The sequence below is a fragment of the Serinus canaria genome, chromosome 3 (genome assembly GCF_022539315.1).
Source record: "Serinus canaria isolate serCan28SL12 chromosome 3, serCan2020, whole genome shotgun sequence".
NCBI lineage: Eukaryota > Metazoa > Chordata > Aves > Passeriformes > Fringillidae > Serinus > Serinus canaria.
Genome location: NC_066316.1, coordinates 29,577,634 through 29,593,123, shown reverse-complemented (window position 1 = coordinate 29,593,123; position 15,490 = coordinate 29,577,634). Strand labels below are relative to the sequence as shown.

The 15,490-nt window shown below is 40.4% G+C and overlaps 1 protein-coding gene across 1 annotated transcript in view; it reads left to right on the top strand.

The window, feature by feature from the left end:
* Positions 1 to 5,624: 5,624 nt before the first annotated feature.
* The window catches only part of DAAM2 (dishevelled associated activator of morphogenesis 2), a 205,576-nt gene continuing 195,710 nt past the window's right edge, over positions 5,625 to 15,490 (top strand). Inside the window, exon 1 of the mRNA XM_030235963.2 lies at positions 5,625 to 5,744. The gene's annotated coding sequence lies outside the window, so the exon portion shown is untranslated. The remainder of the gene's footprint in view (positions 5,745 to 15,490) is intronic.

Genomic DNA, 15,490 nt, shown 5'->3' with positions numbered 1-15,490 from the left:
TACAGAAGAAAAAGAATGCCTATATGTTTCATTTTGTTCTGTTTGCTTGTTTCATTTCTTATATTATAAAACATTAGGAAATGTTTCTTGACATTATCAGTCAAGATTCTGTGCTCTTATCCTATAGACGGGCTAACTTAATTTCTTCTTTTGCAGGTGGGTAGCACACAAGGTCACTTTTGGCTGGTGTGGTCATAAAACTTGGGGCTGAAGCATAGCAGTTTGTATAAATTCCAAGAATACTTGTGCCAAGAACTTTCCTGTTTTCCTGCCTGAGAAGACACATTAATATATCATGGCCAAATTGCATTGCTTCTTGAAATGGCAGCTTCACAAGAGGAGAGAAGTACAATATCATGAGAGCAGTGGAGTAAAATTGTATTCAGGGGACCTTAGGGATTATGTTCATATCTCAAAAATTCAGTAGGATTACATGGGCAAAAGTTTTAGAACTGTTTTTGTCTTTAATTAGCAAATAATACAGAAAGAAGTACAGTAAAGAGCATAAGCACTGGTGAACCAAAACACCTAAAAGTGTACAAGCATGAAAATTGCAGCCCCAGCTCCAGCTGTGTGCTTGCATTTTTAGGTGCTTGTTTCATCACTGAGCTTGCATCAGGCTCACATCAGCTGTGGCAAGAGCTGCAAGGAGAGAGTTGTCTTGAGCTAAATGTCTTAAACTGAAATGCAGGCAGCTGGATCCCATCCCATGTTCTGCCACAGCTGTTATACATGGGTAGTGGCTAAACATATCCATATCATAATGTGTTTGCTATTTATAATTTTTCAGCATTTGATTTTCCAACCTTGACAATCTTTCAATGTAATTAAAAATGTGATGTAACTAGCTGTAAGTTATTACTCCTTTCAGGTTTATTGGTTCAACTCTGTGGGCCGCTGATGTACTTTTGCATTCATGCCCACAAAAAAGATTTTCTGAGTTTTAAACCATTGTAGGAAGTGACTCAGGATAATTGCCAGTCTAATAGGCTCCCTTTGCTTCCTGGAGTCTTTTAAAAATAAATCTTTTTGCAAGAAAAGAGAATGTCTAGGAAATAAAAAAAATACCAGTCAAGACACTTAAATTTGATATATTCCATAGAATTGAACTCTCCTTCCTACCTAGGCTCCCCTGTAACACATGATGATTGCTGTTAATATGGTATATAGTTGCTGGCATTTCTACTGAGTGCATATGTTTTTCTCCGGCTTCTTTGCAGCATCTCCACTTTAACAGTTGTCACTACATTATGTGAATGAAAGAAGCCAAGAAACTTATCCCACAAAGCTCTCAGAGGAGCCTGGTTAACCTGAATTCACTATACAGTTTTTGGTGGAAAACAAAATGGAGCTAAGATAGTGCTGGGAATAGCTAGTCAGGCTGTGATATATTACAAAATGTTGTTTAATTCTGATATTATATCTCTGCAGAAAAATTTTAGTTACCAACTGTCCAAATAGTCTTGCCTACTCAATTCTCTTTGGTCTAGTTGACTTCTGCAAAGGAGTCAGAGCCTAGCCACAGCTCCCTGTGTGGGACGAAGCTCACTCTTTCCTGCCTCATCTTCTGTTGGTAGTGGAGGCAGGGTGTTCTCAGCTAGTGCTGCCTTCTGTCTACTCTCATGTATGAATACTATCCATCTAAATTGCTGATTAGTTTGAGAAGTCCAGTCTGTGCCTCAGAATTTGAGTTCAGTCACAATGTACTGCAGAGATGAAGGTTTTTTAAGTCTTACTGTACTTAACACTGCATTACTTTTAATTTGAAAATTCCTTCTGTTGTGTGAGCCTCATTTTCCACTGATTCTTAATTTGTGTTGCCTCTGATACTGGAGGAAACTGAGTCTAAAATGCTGTCAGTTCAGTGCTTTACATTGATTATGATACTCAGACACTTGCTGGGCTCTGCATGGTCCTTTGTGGCTAAAGAAACTCCTCAAGTACGTACTGTATAGCTCCAGAAAGTGCTTTCTTCCCCCTTTCCTCATTAGATTATGATCCCTTATACAATTCAGAGGTAGCTGTGGTAGTGTCTTAGAACAATCCTTCTTTCTGGCACATGTTTATCTGCAATACATCACCACCTTTCCTTCCAAACACTTAAACTGTTTACTAAGCCATGATGCTGCTTCAAGCCTTGGAAATGAAGATATCTACAAGACTACAAGGTAGTTTCCCTCTGGTCAGTGGAATGGAGAAATAAATCCAGGGCCAAGAGTACACAGTAAATAGAATTCCATCATTCAAAATTAAATGAAAATCGTTGGGTGGATTTCAAAACTAGGGCCAAGGCTGTGTGCATCTGAGGACAGAAACGGAGCTCTCTGCATGCTTTGGTGTGTGCTGTTCTTTGAATATATGCCATAAATTTGCTTTTCCTGAATTCAGTGGATTGGAAAAAAACCTGGGAGTTTCCCAAACTGAAATATATGCAGAAATAACATACATAGCAATACAAGTGCAAGGGAAAAAACCCCAACATCTGAAATAACATCATACTTAAATGTGTAACTGATCAACTATGGGGTTCAAGAAAGAATTTCTCTTCTCTCTTCAACCACTCATCCTTACGTAATATTCCAGCCCACAACTGGCTGGATGTAGTGTGTTTTCCATTCTTCATGCTCTGAATCATCAGGTATCTAACCACTGCTTAAGGCAGTGTACAGCTGAATGGCCTGTTCCACTATGGCAGCAAGAATAGTATTTTAATAGAGTTTCATTTCCTTTGGTTTATTATTTTGTTATGTAGCACTAAGGGAGTGACAACTGGACTTCTACAGTTGCGCATATGAACATGCATTAGACTGGTTTGGATCTGAGGAGCACATGCGGTCTTGTTTCAGTCATGTGCAAGTGATGCAGAGGTTTCTCTGTATTTTCTCTGTGTTTTAGGGCTGAGTAGTGCCTATGCTTGTGTTGGTCCAGTGCCCAAAGTTGATCCTCCTCACCCTCCAAAAGTGCCTGTCTCTAGTGTCTTTTGGGAGAAATACTGGTTTAAATAAATTCTGTTTAAAATTAAACAATTTTATCTCTTGCACGCACATTCCCAATCTAATGGAGAGGGTTCTCAAGTATAGGAAACAGGAGTACAGATTGCCCACAGAGGATTTTTTTGTGCTCTTCATATCATGGTGTTGTGTTCCAGAAAGGGCTTCTGTGGCATTTTGTGGGATTGACTCCTGTGGGATTCAATGCAGAGGCTATGAATATACAACCATACAACTGGCTATTCTACCTTTCATTTTCCAATAGAAATGTAACAGGTTCATAGAGATACTGTCTTAGTCCACAGTAGCTGGAATGTTACAGCATTTCTGATGGGATGAATATTTCTACCTTAACAACTACATGGTAAGGGGCATATCACTTCAGGACAGAAATTAAATGTGCTACTGGACACAGGTTAACTGTCACTGTCCATGTCACATATGAGCAAACAGAGCATTTCAGTCTCTTGGCATTTCAATCTTTCTGCAAAATCTTTCAAAATAAAGGAATACCATTTTGTTCTTGGCTCAGCCTGTAAGACAAGCTGTGGTTATTCACGTTTTACTTCTGTGTGATGGTTAGGATTTCCGTGTTCCTCCTACTCTACTCTCTGGGGAGAAGATGTAATATAATCTTATAAACTAAACAGAAGAAAGAGGAGTCATGGATAGCCATCTCATCTTTAGCAAACACGAGGAGCCTCTACTGTGCATTAGAGGAGCTGAGTCAAATAAATCTGGTGTGATGAGGAACTCCCTGCGAGGAATAGCTTGTGTATCCTACAGAAAAGCCCTGAATCAGTCTGCCCTTCAGAGTTCCTGCTGGATATCCATGGGACAAACTGCCAACAGGTAGCAATGTAACTCCAGGGTTGATCTTTAATAAGATTAGCGTGCAGCATAACAAGGCAGGGACTCATCCCTGAGTGATCTTTGTTGATGCTAAGTAGACAAGTGACAAATCTCATAGCCAGAGGGGACAAAAACACCACTTGGTCAGTGCTTGGACTGCACTGTCAAAACTGGGTATCTTTTAATTTTTTTCTTTATATACAAAAACATTTTACTTCCTTCACTTGACTGAATACTGCTTTGGAACTGGGATAATTTTCGTGCTCCTCCATCTGCTACTTTCTTAGACCTATTTTGTAAGTATCAAAGTGGAAATCTCTTCAAAGAGGCACCATTTTTTTTCTGGAATGTATCTCAAAGCTTTTGGCCATAGTGATATTACAGTGAATGGGGAAAGCTGCCATTAGAAAGTTATTGGAGAAAATTTGATTTTAAGCCTTTTGAAGTTGATCAGATGATTTTTATTGATTTGAAGGTGATAATGTTAGAGCAGAAAAGAGAAAGCATATATTTATAAATCTAGTCCACACAGCTCCAAATGGTAAATTTGCCCTGCTAGTAAGTTGTACAGAAAAGAATCTTGGCACATTTTGAAATAGCAATTGCATCTCCAAAAGTGGTACCAAGACATATACTTCTTAACTGCCTACAAATGGAAATGATGTGGTATAAAAAAAACCCAAACCCAGTTGCTTATAATAGCAGCACATTTGTACACTCCTGCAGAAAATGTTGAGTAAGTTTTGAACTTCTTAAAAAGGTTTGTCTGTAATCAAGCAAAGCTCACTCAAGGACTTTCACCATATATCACTTCACCTTCAGACTTGTTTCTTCTCTTAGATGGGACTACTGATACTTACAGGCTTACAGCCAAGCTCAGCTTCTAAATACAAGACAAAGAGGTCTGATCAGTCCAAATTTATCACCACTTACCTCAGCAGGATTATACCACTAGAGCATTTCACTCTTCAAGTACTGATTAACATTAATGCTAATACTGTTTCGGTTTTTGCTCTAGCATCTCTTCTGTCCCACATAACACCTAAGTGGCTTTCACAGCAGGGGAAAAGTGTCATGCTGTACAGCAGCAAAGGAATAATAGAAAGATGCAAATAGGCAGAGCATAAGAGAGATCAAAAAATAAATAGATTTCCTGAGCTGGTATTTATCTGAGATGACAAAACTTCTAGAGAAGATATTCTGAAGTTAAGAGGGATGGCCAAAATAGCCCACATGCTTGAGAAAAAAATCCAGCTAAAAGGTGTTAGTGCCAGACTGAAAGAGGATGTGGACACGATGCTTGGAAGGCTCTGTTTCAGTCCTGTTTTACTTAAATCCAGTAAAAGGCAGGACACAGCAGAGGGCTGTGGCCTTGGAATGTGTCTGTGAGAGACCTCTGTGTCATGCTTGATTCAAACCCTGTTTAAGCACAGCTGAGAGACTGGAAAACCACTTTCCAAATGGGGACTTTCATGACAGATAGTTACAGCCTGGGTGTGGATATAATATACCACGGACAGAAAAGTACAGGTACTGCCTTTTGCCAGGGACTTATACAACCACATCTGTAGTTCTCCACAGTTTTCTCCCTGAACCCCTTAGAGGGGTTTTCTATCCAAGAGGGCAAAAATTCCAGATTCCTCCCCCCCCCCTCCCCGCCAAAACTGCAGTTTTAAATCTACCTAGAAAAACTTTTAGATTGTTCATTCCATAAATATCTCTTGCAGGCTGTCTGACGTCAGAGGATTTGGAGAGAGAGGCTGGTCTGAAAGTGAAAACAGCACCAGTTCCAGTCTCACTCTAGCAGCAGTGGCAGCAAGAGGAGCAGTACAGGCATTTCTCTGTGTGGATTACGGGACTGCAGAACAGGGAGGATCCGCGCAGAGACACGGCTACTACAATGTAAGTGCAGCTGCTGCAGCAAAGCTCCTCATGTTTTTGCTTGTTTTCAAGAACAAATCCCTGCAAGTACTGATTGCCTTTCTTTCTTTTTTTTTTTTTTTTTTCCTCCTCTGACATATCCTGAAGCCAGCTTGGCAGCACACACAATTCAGGTTTAGTTTGATTGCTTCTCCCAAAGGTATGCAGACAGTGCAGGCTTTTGCACTCTTCTCTATGTGGAGGGGGGTGACAGGGGATGAGGGAGGTCTGAGGAGAGTGAGGAGGGGATGGTCATATTTTTAGAAGACTACAAAATTAACTGAAATTCAGCTAGTTCATGTTCTGGTAGCAGGAAAGGAAAATCCCAAATAAGCCTTAGGCAAAAATCAACTTCCTTAGGCAACTTCACAATGTGGGATTTATTTTTTAACTCTTTAATCCCTTGTCATATTGTGCAGCAAGCAGTTCCTCTTTCCTTATGAGGATGACAGGCAATTCCTTGGCCCCTGACAATGAAGTCCTCTCCTGCTCTGCCAGGCTACTGGTGATAAAAATACTAAAACAAGTCAGGGGAGTCACTTGGTTAAATCTGCCAAATTTAGCACCTCCAGCCTGTACTTGCTTGATACTAAGGGCTCTTCAAAGAACCCTCTGCTTCTGCAGAGAAGAGGTGTCTCTCACATCTAAAACCTAGATATAACAGGGTCACACACGAACAAGTCACCTACTACAAGGAGAATCTCCCAGCAGATACTGATACAGGCACCTGGTCCTAGTCCAAACTAAAGTAGTGATTCTTATTAATTTTTTTTTTTTTATACCTCTGCAGTCCGGAGATTCCCAAGCCAACTCCATAAGAAGATGATGTTTTCAGTGGGGCACACAGCTGTATCTATTTGCAATCAAAATTCAATGATGCATTTAATTAACCTTACCTCCTGTGAGATTGAAAACAATCTCACACCTGGGTGTCTGTTCATTCTTCAAGTGGAGAAGGGAGCAATTCTGGGGACAGCTGTGTAGGCAGCTGTCCTTTTCATTGGCATCTTTTCTAATGAGATCCATGACAGAAGCAGCTTGCTTCCCCAGGAACAGTTTGAGGCCTCCTGTATGAAGATGACACACTTTGCAAGCACTTGTAACTGTAGAAAACTCTTGGCCAGCAGGAGCATTGTTGGCCTGTGCAGTTTCTGGAAGGAGAGATGATGCCCTTGAGCATAAACACAAAGCTGGGCTGAGGAGCAGAAGCCATGTGAATTGCACAATGCAAGTCCCCATGCTGTTAGCAATTGGCTTCAGCCAACAAGCAGTCACAAGAAAGGCCACTGCAAGTCAGCATTCCCTGCATCAGGCTGTTTTGATAATGGGAAAAGTCTGCAAATACTTTTCCTCTTCAGGGTGGCAGAGTGGGTTATTGGGGCAGGGAGAAGGCAAAAAAAGAGGAAAATTGAGGACTGAAGGGAAGGAGGGTTACTGTGATCTCCACTGCATATCAAAATTGAGCAAGTGTAGTTAGCTGTGCTGGAAACAACTACAGGTTGATGCAATCACAGTGCTGGCTAATGTAATGGAGATGGCCTTTACTGGGCAGGTGGTCAAGGTCTAATCCCCACTAAGGGATGCCATGCTATGCAAATCATGAACTGGAGAATAAGCAGCTGTACTGATGCATGTATAAGGATACAAAAAAAAAAGCAGATCCTGCAAGGATCTCAAAAAGCAGATCCTTCAAGGATGTACTTTGGAAGTGAAGTCTTCAGACTTGGAAGGAATCATACTGGGATCTGAGCTACTTTGCTGTGACATATTCTAATTTTTTTCCTCTACCCCATTTATTTCTTACTAGATTTTGTTTCCAGTGGGCCTAGCACCTCCTTTTCCAAGAAGCTGCTTTTTTTTTTTCTTAACAAAATCCTAATCACTTTGGCTAGCAATGTAAAAGAAAAAAATTTCTTAAGGAATTTAGTAACTTGTTAGAAATCTTTATGCCCCAATAAAAAATTAAGAGCCATCACAGCCAAGGCAAGTGTCTGCAGCCACAAACACTTTTTACCTGGTTCAACAGTTAGTCTCTCTGAAGTACTTTAGGCAATTTAGGACTCATATATTCAGAACTGCTGAAAGCTGAGAGGGTAAGAAGAGGAACTAAGGAGGAGATAATTCCATATTTGTTTTCATCTGACTGCTTCCTGTCTGTCTCATTATTCCTCTCTCTTTCTTTTGTCTCAGCATCCAATAGGTTACCAACACTACCTGTAGGGATTTGCAAGTCTGGAAATTCCCTGTGGGCTGTCAGTTATAATTCAACAGGAAAGTTGCACACTGAGTGGAAGGCTGGGAAGAAAACTGGGAAAGGAGATATTGACCTGGCAAGACATAAATTCAGTTCCAATGAGAATGCATGGGTTTTAGCATCCTTGAATTTGGATGAGATGGTACTAGCCAGGAAATTGCTAGTTCAACTATGGATGGACTTACCGTGGAAGCAAGATTAAAAAAAACACAATATGAACAAGGCAGGCATCTTTTCAGTTTTGTTTTGTGGAACAGAGAGCTATTGCCTGTTGCAGCTTATGACAGTCAGTGTAGCCAGTGAGGTTTTAAAAGTCTATATTATGTGTTACGAAGAGAGGTCTCATGGTTTCACAGAGCTGAGTAAGCAAATTCCCTGGATAGCCTAGTGGCTTTACCATACCATATCACTTGTCTGCTGCTATCACTGCTGGGTTTTTTTTAGTTGTGCTTCTTATGTATAGTTCTGTTCATCCTGAAAATCAGTCACAAAAATTTTTCTTGCTAAGTACAGATATGAGGTGCACTTACTGTACTTCATTGATAGGGAGGCTCATCAAGAGTTGAACAGCATCTTGAAGGGATCTCCAAAATTGTTTGGGTTTGCTCCATCTGCTTTAGTCGATATAAAATTCCCCCAAGGTCTGATGGTATCCGAAAAACCCATGTATTCCCTCCAGGCCAGCCATCTGACTTAGAGATTGAGCAATCAGGGGACACTATTTCCTGACACATAGGGGAAGGATGTGTGGGAGGCTTGGCTTTCAGCACTTTAGTTGCTGTGAATTTTCAAACCTGGGTCAGTCCTATGGAGAGCTGACCCTCTCTCCCTTCCCTGCCCTTGCAACCCCCAGGCAAGCACAGCATGTTCCTAAATTAAAAGAAAGCTGACTGCTCTTATTTTCATTGGACGAAAGATTTTATGTGTATTTTCCCATGCTTTTTGGTTTGTTGATTATTGACAGTGGTGTCTCATGTGGCTTTTCCATTTGCCAGTTGTGATCCCTAATATCAGATTCATTTGAACTCAGGCATGTGCAGAAAACTGGTAGTTTTCAGCACACATGCAGTAGGTCTGAATAATTTATCATATTTCTGCAATTCCACTTAACAATGACATTACTTCTGTTTGGCACAAGTCTGTTATCAGGCCAAGGAATTGTTGTCTTCCCGCCTGAGTGACCTGAGACACAGAGAGTGCAAGTCAGCTCTCATCCAGTGAAAGTTTTCTGGAGCTTTGTATTGTTCAAGAAACTTACTCCATGCTTCAATTCTAAGTCCAAGTAACATCAGAACTTAGTACAGAGAAACTGAGGCCCAAGTTGTGCAAAGTAACCTGTAATTTTGGCTCTTTATTTTTAGTGTCTTTTAAGACACCAAGAGACTCAAAAATTGAGGCAGCCAAAATTATAAGCTGTTTTTGAAATGCTGGCTGAGGGACTTGGGCAAATCTACAGAGTGCATTTGATTCTGCTCACATACTTCTTACAGCAGAGTAACTCTCTGAAGGGCCATGAAACTACTGGAACTACTGTTGGTTTACAGCAGTGGAAGGCACAGACGAATGTGTCCCATGTTGCTGGAAGCTCCCGTGAGCTCTGGTGTGTCACTTCTGTCCTCATGGTTTATTTCTCTTGCTAGGATGTTCCCAGCTGTGATTTGCTGAGAACCAGGAAGGTACAGGAGCACATCACACCCTGGGCTGTGCTATTGGTAGAGAAGCCTCAAGCTGTCTTAGTGGATTGTGTTGTTAAATGGGTACCTGGTGATGGTCAAACAAGCTTTTCCCTCCCTTAAGCTTTGTGTCTGGTTTATATGTTGCTCAACATTCATGCCCCCTGTTAGATATATATTTTCAGCTTCCTACACGGTATTTCAACACTTGGGATTTTGGCTTCTCTGGTGATCTCTATGGTGTCAGATAATATCTTCTAATAGTAGGAGTTTACAGGATGAGATCTATGGTGACCAATGACAGGACCTGAGGGAATGGCCTGAAGTTGTATCAGGGGAGATTTAGATTGGATATGAGAAATAGGTTTTTCACCTAGAGGGTGATTGGGCACTGGAACAGGCTCCCCAGAGCAGTGGTCACAGCATCACCCTGACAGAGCTCAAGAAGCATTTGAACATTGCTATCAGGCACATGGTGTGGCTCTTGGGGATGGTCCTGTGCAGGGCCAGGAGCTGGACTCAGTGATCCTGGTGGGTCCTGTTCAACTCAGGATATTCTGTGATTCTGTAACATGGAGAAGCAAAACTGACCAGGAAAAGCTCAGGGTTTTTTTTTTTTTTTATTTAGTAGAAAAGTTATTCTGACAATAGAGCAGGTTTTTACCACTGATAAGACTTTTCTGAAGTGAAAAATTCCAACTTCAGGTAAAAAGAAGGAAGTAGATAAGAAAGGGATGAGATCGGAAGACTTGCTGGAATTCAAGGAATGGGAGCTGGAGATCAGAAGGATGTGTTTAGACTGTGAAAATGGAAATAGAGGTAACCTTGAGGAACTGTGAAAAACTTTGGCAGCAAGGAAGAAATAGGCTTCATCCCTGAATAACAAGTGCTTGCTGACTTCCCAGTAATATTTGCTCAAGCTGGTATTTCTTCTCTTGAATTTTGAAGTTTACACTTGTTTTTGTTGTGGAGTATTTTTCTCCTCACTGTGTCCCAACATAACTAAAATTCAGGTAATGTATATGCCAGCCCAGCTCTTCTTTGAAATGTGGACAAAGCTGATTTGTGAGACCCAACAAGTCTATTCTGTCTCCCTGGTATAGGACTTTTATAAAGGAGGCATAAACAAGAACTCCTTTCTATTGTTTTATAGCTTTTATTATTCAAGGCAGTGAACAAGCCTGATCTAGGGGGGCTTTTCATATTGTTTCCTGTTTGGAGGGGCAATCTTTTTAGCTGCTTAAAGAATTGGATTAATGAGCTGTGAAGACTTAAGTGATAGAAACTTGTACAGTCCCCTGTTCCTCTTTGAAGAATATGATCAGGTCCAATTTAACATTATAAGATCTGACATGAAGATGTGTTCCTAGGACAGTTTCACAAAATAAGTACACAAACACAGACACACAAAAGAGAAGAAACATTTCTGCAAAGGAGCACAATCCAGGTTGGATTTATTGTGAAGAAATCATGCAAGCATACCTTTGAAAGTTTAGGAGCGCATGGCAATATTTTCTTCTCCTAAGACAAAGCTGTGGGAAAAGGTAAAAAAGAATTGGAGGATGTGTGCACTTTTAAACATGATAATCTGGCTGTACTCCCATCTGCAAGTCCTAAACTGAAAGGATTGAGCAGAGGTAGGATCAGACTATATGTGTTTTTTTAATATGCTTTCCCTATATGTCTGCAGCTGACCTTTACTTAGAGATATGGTACTGGTTTAGATGGATTTCTGACTCTATGTAGTCAATTTTATATTCTTGTGGTCTTTGTGAGAGAAAACAATGTGAAGATCCTCCAATGTTTCAGCAGTCATATCTGTAAGATGTTGACTGAGGAAGCTGACCAGACACATCACGAACCTCCAGAAACTTATTCATATTTTGGACACCTTTAAGTGTCAAGAATGCATGTGAAGAAACAATACCTGCATTTTTAGCACTGTCTGTGTCTTCTTGACATTGAAAAAAGGCATCAGCATCTCTGCTGGTTCTGAAAAGTTGAAAAGTGGATTACAAAGAGTGACAATTTTTCAGAAAAGAGTTAACTTGCTAACCCTTCCCTAGTTATTTTTTAGAGGTGTTTTGTATTTTCATTTGCACTTAAACATTTCTTAAAACATTTCAAACAGGCATACTCATCAGTAGCATATGGTTGCTGATACTTTCATAACTAGCAAATATTTTGAGTTCTTCCATTTTCCAGGAAATCTCAGTGCTTTATAAATATAAAAAAATTAGGATATTTTTAAGTAAATCATGATGGTCTTTAAAAATCATTAATCTCTTTGCACGCTCTTGGTCCTGCACTGCCATCTGTTTTCTTTCAAATCTCCAGAAGGCTGTGACAGAAATACATGGGAATACATGTTGTTCTACATCAGCCTGCCAATTCTGCTCCTTTGCTTGTCAGGTCAAAGCAAACAACCTTTTCAAGAAGGAATGAAACAACTGGGGAACTGTTTAAGCATCTTTGTCTCTGCTGATTCTTGCATAGAAGTTTCCTGGACTCTTCTAGAAGTGTAACATGATTTTCCTTTAACATAAATCCATTGTTTTCCCCCTAATGTGTTACAACAGTTCATTCCCTCTGAAAACATGTAGTCAATAAATCATCAGCCTACAATACAGCAAACTCTGTACTTTCCATTGGTCTAAGATCAAGTCCTGAATGCTGTGGGTATTGTAGGACCATTAGTCAGATTGTTTCTGATAGAGCTGGGTCATGTCAATGCACTGTTCCTATTTGACCAGAAGTTAAATGCTGAGAATATTTTCTTGTCTGCAGTCATACACTGTATAAAAATGTGAGGATAAACCACATATATATAGCAGATAAAGTCAGCAATTTCCAATACTTTACAAATATTAGTGGATTTTGGGAAATTGAGGCACAATTTTCTCAGAAGCCTGCAAATTAATGAGGATCTGTACTATCACATAAGTACTTTCACTGCAGGTAGGTTAGACCCATTTTTTTCACACACCTTTATGTCTTCTGAAGTGTTAGTGTAGCAAAGCCATAATTACTAATTAAAATATTATACCATAATTTTAATCATTATGTTGTTTTTAGTCTTGTGTCTATAGACAAGCCATATATTCATGAAAATCATACTTCTCCCAGAATGCAAGACTGTCACCTTATTGCAGAGTGGGTACTTCTTTCCATTTTTACTCCCTCCCTCATATCTTCCCAGAGCCTTTAGTTACCTCCTCCCATTCTTCCTACACTCCACACTTCATTTAGGTTTTTGCCTGTAAAGAGACTATGGGAATTAGGTATTGCTGATAATGGTTGTAAGAGAATTTCCCTACTAGGTGGAATGGGTTTGTTAGATAAAGCAGCATACATCTGTAGAGAAGTTTTTCCAGGATATCATTCTTCCTTACAAACTTTAGGAATGGAGCCATCCACCAGTGCAGACAATCTTGGTTTTCTTACTGAGTCACTGACCATTAAGCTGGGATGCCTGGACTGTGAGTACCCTCCTTAAATCCATTTGGCAGAATGCTGACCCCCCTCCAGGCAGGTGACCCCCATCAGCATCTGCACAACAGATGAAAGAAAGCAAGATCTTGACCAAACATGAGGGGACTTCAGTCCTTTGCTACTTTTGCAGCCGTGTATACAGCGGGAACCAATTAAACTGTTTCTAACAGCTGAGTGCACAGAGAGACAGTTGGTTTTGTTCTCACTTGAGCTCTGATGTGTCAGCATCCTCCTGCACAGTTATGCAGGGATAGAGTAATAACCATGCTAGGGCCCTGCCAATATGAACTGTCCTCCAACTGTGCCCTACTGAGATATGAACTTGCCCTCTTTGCTTGTTTCATACTTTTACTGCCCTGTGGGTCAGGCGTCCCAATGAGTGAATCTCTCTGGCTCTGTTGTGGAGGCCCTGAAATGTGTTGCCAGTGCCAGAAGTACAAAGCTTGACCTTAGCCTTTCATCGTCAGCAGGATTCAGGCAGTCTGTGTGAATGTTACAAAGTCTTTGGCACTCACCATTACTAAGTTATAGGGAGAAAAACAGATGCGTTTTCTGACTGAAAATTTCTGACGTTCTCCTTGCGAGACCCATGAATTGTTTTCCAGCTGTGTCTGGACTTATCTAGAATTGCTTCATGTACCTGCTGGGCGACATGTGTTGTGCTATAAATGCCCTACTGTGTCCTTCATGACACATCTTCTGTTAAATCAGAGGCAAAATTTAGCAAGTGACTCCTCACTCTCTCATCCCCTGCTTACTTTCAGTGGTGATATTTACGATGTTCGCATCCATTGGGACATCTCCAGGGACCCCTACTCTTTCTGATTTACACATCTGTTAGTGTAGCTAAGCTACTGTGGAATGGGAACCTTACCTAAGGAAATACTGTAAATACAACTTACAGCTGACCTATCATAATGTAGTAATATTTTCATATGGTATCACCATACTTTAATCAAAAAGCAATATAAGATTGCCACTTCATCAGTTCTGAGAATCAGTTTTTCAATTACTGGCTTTGATTTTTGCAATATAAGTCAACATACAGTTCAGATTACATGCATATCAATATTTTGGGTTTTTTTCTAATTTTGACATAAATAAAAAGTTATCTCTAGTTTTATGTATTTTTATCCACAGAGTGGACTAAATTTTATAATCTCTAGAATCAGTTAACAGATATCAGGGAGATGATATTATACGTCTGTACAATGAAATACCTAATTTGTCATTGTCAGCTGCTTTAATCTAAGAATGAAAATTGCTGCCTCACTTCAGACTGGAAAATTTATCTAATGTTTCCCATTGGTCACTTGAAGAGGCATATATTAATGTGTGATAGTTTTGGAATAAATGTGCTGTGGAGACTGCTGCACTTTGTGTCTATTACACAGTTGTAGGAAACAGGATATGATGACCGTGTAGTCTCATCCTGCCATGAATGCACAGGACCCAGAATCCAACTGACCATCCCACAGACTCTGGTGACATGTGGGAGTGCAGCAAATTAAAATGGAAGCAGATGGTGAAAAAGTACCCTCTGTGTTTTGCCTTGTCTTTTCTTTGAGGGACATTGCCTGAAGTCTTTGATCCAAATAGCCTGCTGAGGAAACATGTCTCTGAGCTAGGCTGAAACAACACTGCAAACGCTGTCTACAATTCTGGGTGCTCAGTGCTAAGTGGTTACACAGTGGAGGAGAGAGATAGGCAACTTTCATTTTTTCTTTGAGCCCTTTTTAGTCATGCTCTTTCGGGATTCTTGAGCTCCTTCAGGAATAAACCTAATTCACAAAGAGGCTAGAGGGAGCTGGACAGTTTGATGCCAGACTGGGGGCCAATGCCTCCAGAGAAATGGGAAAAACTCTTTAACTTTCATTAGAAATTCCTTCATTATAAAATCTTGGGCTTGCTTCCACTGGCTGACCACTGCCATTAACTTGGGGTATGTACTTTTCAATGTATTTATCTCTTTGTTTGTCTGCTTGCTTGCTAGCAATGGAACAACCAAGGCTGCACAAAACTATAAGGTTTATTTCTCAGATTTTCAGTACAGAATTTGTGAGCTTAAATCCATGAGCTCTCTATGTTCCTATATTTGTTGCATTTGGAATTTTAAAGCTTCTCACCAGCATTTTGGAGGCCTGTTTCTAGGGCTGAATTTTGCCATTTGATGTGGATCATAGACGCTGTATCTTGTGATGCCATCAGGGTGGGAAATAATGGGCCCTGTAGCCTCAGTGAAGCTCATGGAGAAATCCACTCATGGGTGTCACAGAAGCAGTTTTCCCAGTTCTGTGATCTTTTCTCTA